Source organism: Cryptomeria japonica, unplaced genomic scaffold (assembly GCF_030272615.1).
Source record: "Cryptomeria japonica unplaced genomic scaffold, Sugi_1.0 HiC_scaffold_22, whole genome shotgun sequence".
In the NCBI taxonomy this organism is placed as follows: domain Eukaryota; kingdom Viridiplantae; phylum Streptophyta; class Pinopsida; order Cupressales; family Cupressaceae; genus Cryptomeria; species Cryptomeria japonica.
In genome coordinates this window covers 396285-402448 of record NW_026728844.1, presented here as the reverse complement: position 1 = coordinate 402448, position 6164 = coordinate 396285, and positions in this window count along the sequence as shown.

The following is a 6164-nucleotide window of genomic DNA, read 5'->3' as shown; positions in this document are numbered from 1 at the left end:
TATAATTATTCGGGAGGGGGCGAGCACACGAGGCTGGTATAACTTGCAGGGAGATATACTTAAAACGGGTGGGCCCGCGAGGGCAGATAAACCATCATGCATTCTATTGCCAGCAGCCTAAGAACCAGCAACCCCAATTCTAGTGATCGCCAGCCCCGGACCCGCCAAAGCGGCGGAATTGGTTGAGCGCCTACCTCCTATATAGCGTTGAGCGGCAAGAGTTGGAATTATTCCCCGATTCGGGGTGGGGTTCTTGACTAATTCCCGTTGAGCACATACCGTCAGGGGGAGGACACAGCCTTTCTCTGAGAGCGCATGCAGTCGGTAGGGGGAGGACAGAGCCTTTCGCTTAGAGGAGAGCGCATGCAGTCGGGGTTCATTCAGCAGGTGCAGGTTCAATGCTTACTCCTACTGCATTGCATCGGAATTAGGGCGTAGAGGCACCGCAGCTCCGGCCCCAGCAAAGCCAAATAGGTGGGGGTTGGTTCCGAATCGAAGCTCATCCCGGTCCCCTGTGTATATAACTGTTTCGAAGCTCGGTAAGGATACAGAGATAGGGCGAAGCCCCATAGAATTGTAGGGCCGGCCGGATATAGAGATAGGGCACCGTTCCCCACCCCCACCTATTAATTGCTGATTCAAAAAAGGAAGGCCCGGCTGCGGTTTATATTCAAAAGTAAAGGCTCGATCGGCCATATATAGATATAGGGAGCCGGGCGGGACTCCACTCCCCTCGGTAATAACCCTATATAGCATAGCTGGGGGGGAGGGTCTTCATCGAGAGATAGGCACCTCTCTCGAACTATCTGGGGGGTCTCCCCCGCCCCTAATACATCTGGCTATCTGGATCCCCGCCCTTTAGAATAGTAGGGGGAATTCCCCCCCACCAACGGCTATCCTCCCACCCACCCCGGGGGGCATAGGCCCACCCCCGATAGATAGATTTGTAACCGAACCAAGCTTCCTTTCTCCCGATTCATTCTTCCTTCATCTATAGATTCTCGGGACTACCCCCCGATTTCTGAAACCTTCCCCGCCCATAAAGGTTAATCATCTTCCGGTGAGTGGCTGATCCTATCGATTTGCCCAACACGACTTCATTAGCGGGTGACGAAGATTCCCCACTACTATAGATAGGGCCCACCCACCCTAGCTAAAACTAGACTGATTCCGCGTACCACCGTATTGATCTTCAAGCACTAAAGTTCCAATCCTAGAGGTCTTGTACGCGTGCTCCATGTTCAGATCTTTACTATGTAACTGGTTTATAGATTCGGTCCACTGTTAGGTTTTTGACGTCCAACACCCTCCCCAACTGTTGGGATAGGGGCCCTCCCACCCAGTGTTTCGAATGCTTCGGAGTAATGAATGCCCAACTCGGGGTTGGTTTGTCTGCCTTCCTCGGTTCGAGAAATAAGTTGATTGATCGGGGGCGCCTTTAGTATCCCGCTAGCCCATCCAGAGTGCTTGTCCTACCCATATATACGGTACTGAAAGAAAGTCCTACCCATACCTAGCCGGCAAAAGCAAATAGTTCTGTGAGTGGGTTCGGGCAGGTCCTACTGGGGTCGATGGGGTGGTTTCATCACTCACTCCACTTCCTTACCTAGGGAAGCCGAGCTTTGGAAATAGAAATAGTGGAGAAAAGAGGGGCCTCCGTGTTATTTCTATCCGAGCTTTCCACACACTATAGAGTGCCCTACGGGCGCTCGATCAAGGAGTTTAGCAACTGAACGTATTGGTCTCATGCTCGTAAAAAGCACAAATGCCTAGCAACTATAGATATAGGGAGGGCCCACTTAAGACATGAGAGAGAACTGTAGTAGTAGGGCTCTATCTAAGTGATTTTGGCCACACTCACTATCACTGTAGAAAGGAAAGTGAAGGTTCCCCTGCTGGAGCAGCCGTTACGCGAGTCGTGAGGAGGACGCGAGCAACTTGTTATGATTAGAACTGGGTGGGATGGTGGATAAGGAAGAAGCGGGAATGAATCAATCGAATAGCGGATCGGAGGAATAATCCCTCGCGAACCAACTATTTCTATTTGTTGGTAAGGAAGCTCCAAGGCTCCGACCGAGCTGCTTCTCACGAATCTAGTTCTTCGTCCGGTATTGATTTCTATCTCCTCGGGCGTGGCTAACGAAAACACCTGACCGCTTTCCTCCCTCCACTTCGGAACATCGATATGGACTTTTTCACGACCTACTTATCTTACGGTTGAAGCCCCGCTATCCCCTCTCCCAACCCAATAACCGGCCCAACTATCTAGAGTAGGGGGGTCGCGGAGAAGTGACCGACGAATGAACGTTTCAAATCCGGTGGCAACAGCCTTGAGATATCTCCGCCGCCAACTATAGTTGATTCTGATCACCAACTAGATAGTCGGTGCTTAGTTTCCTCCACCCTCCTATAGTCATAGCTATACTCATCTCGAACTCCCCCTCAATCCGAACTCCGGCTGGAATTATGAAGAAAAGAAAATGCACGCCCTACCGCTAGAATTCCCGGGTGGGTGGGAAACTAGAGTTCCGGCCCCTATAGTGAGTGGTGCATAGGGAATAATAGTTTGATCAAAAGTCTGGGTCATATGACTGCCCCCCCGCTTCAGTAGATTCTTGTTGTGACCAACGTGAATTTCGCTAATCAACCATCGATAAATTGATCAAAAGTCTGGGTCATATGACTGCGGGATGGTTCATCAGGCCCGTTGGTAGTCGGTAGATTATTGTTGTGACCCAACGTCTAATGGGTGGAACCATCTCTCCATTGATCAAAAGTCTTGCGAACTCATATGACTGCAACTAGAGTTTCCCACCCAACCCGGGCCCTACCATTCGTTGGTAGTCGGTAGATTATTGTGCACTATAGGAGGGCTAGACTAGTCTCGATTCTATACGTAACATGCCAACACCATAATCTACCTCCCCAACTTAGAGGCCGGGCCATTGCTTCCCATCCCCAATAGAATAGTAGGGCCATATCATTCCATTGCTTTCCATCCCCTAACGAATAGGCCGGGCCATCCGGCAGGGTGGGAGGTAGGGGCATTGCAACCCATCCGGCTATTTCATTAGGCCTACTTCCCATCCATCCTTTGTTCCCATGCATCCATCCGGCCATCCTTTCTATCTGTTTAGAATGTTACATCCGGTTCAATCAGAGGTTCAATCAATGAATAAGGGCAAGAAGCTGTTGTGGGAAGCGGTTCAGGCCCTAAGGGAATCTGAACTAGACGTAACATGCTCATCATCACTATCATCATCATGACTAGGACATCATCATGACTAGTTCAACCCGTTACTTCTCGAAGGAAGAAAGAAGGGAAGGTAGTTAACTCCCTCCTGCTATAAGGTTAGGGAGTGCCCGGTGAAGTTTAGGAAGGCTAGCCCACAGAGTTAGGATGGCCAACCGAGGGTGAAGAAGTTAGTTAAGCCCCCTGGAGAACTAGTTAGGATGGCAGAGACTATCCTGGATTTTATCGCATGGATTAGTCGAGCCGGAGAGAGTAGTCCTCCGAAAGCAGTTCGGCGTTGTTGGTAGGACGCTATGATGTTGGCGAGAACAGCGCACCCCTGGCCTATTCAATACCCCCGGGTTGGAAGCCCTTCATTGTTACACCCCCGGTCAAGGGCCTGTAGAGAGGAAGGTTCAATCAGCACGGAGGAACCTAACTGGAGAACTTCACTGGCCTAACTCACTTTCTAGCGGTTGGCCTGGGCAGCTATTCCAGTTCATGGCAGAGGAGTGGATGGACAACCCCGATGGAGCAGTGAAGTTATTCCGGGGCCCCCCGGATGGCCTAATTCCCTAATTAAATAGTTGGGAGGGAGGCAAGACAGTTCGGGGGTGCAGGAAGTAGGAGTAGCTCTAATCCCTGGTTAGTCTAACTGGAAGGCAGGACCCCACTGAGAAGAAGCAAGACATTTCTCGTTCGTTCTCGCCCATGGAGCTGTTACCATCCAGTAGACAACTAGAACTACCCGGTGAAGGATAGAAACCGATTAGAGTTCAACCGGTGGTGCGGGGTGGGTAAGGAAGTGTTCTCGAACCCAGAAAGTTAGTTAGAGTTAGGTCCGATGGAAAGAAAGAAACAAAATGTTATGCCCTTTTCAACTATAGGCGGGTAATGGGAAAAGCTTCATTTGGAATTCCGGTAGGATTGCCGCCTTATAGATAGTAGGGCTGTGAGAAAACGGAGATCGAGATTGAGTTCCAACTCCCCACCCTACACTGCGAGAAAGAGATCGAGAAATAGAAGGTGTTCAGCCACTATCCCTTAAATCCAGCCTAACTCCCACTGGCCTAGCTGCTGTCATCTCTTATTCATCCATCCAAATTAGTTTATTAGGCTGGCTAACCGGCCCATGCTTTATAATAGCAATTAACGAGGACCCGACGAGGACCCGGTGGTGCAGAAGGTTAATACCTAACATGAAGTCTTTCCATCCTTCATCCCAACTTCAACCTAAGGTGAGGGCAAGGACCGGAGGAAGGACCTAAGGTGAGGGCAAGGAGAACTTCACTGGCCTAACTCACTTTCTTCCGACCTAACTAACTTAACCCTTGGTGAGAAGGCTGCTAGCTATTATTTATCGTTAGCCTCCTGGTCGAGCTGCCCGGGCCATCGGCTGAGCATGCTTTCGCCCTACTATTCTATTATTCCATAGAATTGATAGGCCCCATACGACTATAATCGTTCGTTACCCTGGAGTTCAACTATAGTTGCTGCTCCAGGATCAACCGTGTAGTTGCTGGCTGCTCCTCGGGGCAATAACCTTCCCTGGGCCCCGGCCCCTTTACAATATAGGCGCCCCGTTCGAGGACCCATAGAGCATAGAGCTCGTGGGTGGAGGAAGGAAAGCTACCCTCAACAGGAAAGGAAGAGCTCAACGCTAGCTACACGAGAATTCTAGTTAACGAGGAGGGGGTTTTACTGGGATGGAGTAAGCCGCCCTACCATTCTATAGGACGAGGTAGCTGGAGAATTCAAATAGTTACATACGTTATATCGTTATAGATAGGGAGGACAAGCGGGACGGATGGGAGGACAAGCTTCCCTTAAACTGCAATCTAGTTATCCAGAGTCAGGTTACCCGGCTCAACGGCATCAGGGAGTTATAGCTTACCTCCCGGCTAAACTCATCTACCGACTACAATTCCCTGGGGGATCTCCTGTCCTCCCACCTGCCGGGCTCTGGTCCGCTTTCTCGCTCACGGTAATGCCTACAATTCTATGGGCAACTATAAAGAAGAAGGGCGGATGCATAGGCGCTAGAAAGTTAGGATTTTATCGCATGGATTATGGCTCCATCCAGTCGAGCGAGCCCTAGTCGAGAGTAGTCTGTCCTCCCATCATGAGAAAGCAGTTAACTAGTAGGTTGTTCGAGAACAAGGATCTCATTTCCGGTATCAAGTTAGTTATTTCTCGCCCAGAGAACAGGTAGGACCGATGGAAATAAACCCCATAGAATTTGAGGGCCCATAGAATTGTAGGGGAGTAGTTGATGTCTAACTGGCCACACCCCCGGAGCATTTTTCCCTCGAGCCCATTCTGAAGACCGCCCTATCGGTAGCCATCAGCTATAACTGTTCACTCATCCAGTTCAGGTAAGCGGGTGTTCAGTTCAGAATTGAGGAGGAGTGGGAGTTCTAGTTAGGCACAACCCCAAGGAAGCAGCGACTCTATAATTCTATCCTATCCTTCCACCCTGCTGCGGTAGAAAGACACACTTTCCATAGCCGGAGGAGATTAGTTAGGGAGGGAGTAGACAACTCAACTCTATTCCGGCCATCCAAACAAAGAAGTTCAGCCTCCTTCCCTGCAGGGTGGGAGGGCGGGGGGGGGTCGGGAATTCTAGTCGGTTTATAGTTGTTGGGCCATCGTTGACGACTATCCAAACGCCCTCTACTCTATAGTTGAATTGAGAATCGGTTTCTCGCCGGACTACCTATTAGCTGGACTCCTTAACTCCCTCCCACCCGGAAAGTTAGGCTAGCCCGGAATGAAATGTAGTTTTCCGTGTTCAGTGAAGGCAGGACCCATCGGTGAGTAATGGAAAGCTTTAACCGGGGGTGAGGACAGGCCGAGTCAACTATCCAGATTCTTAACATATGTGCCCCTGCCGATGAACCCATCCAAAGTTTTCTACTGTACTGTGCTTGCT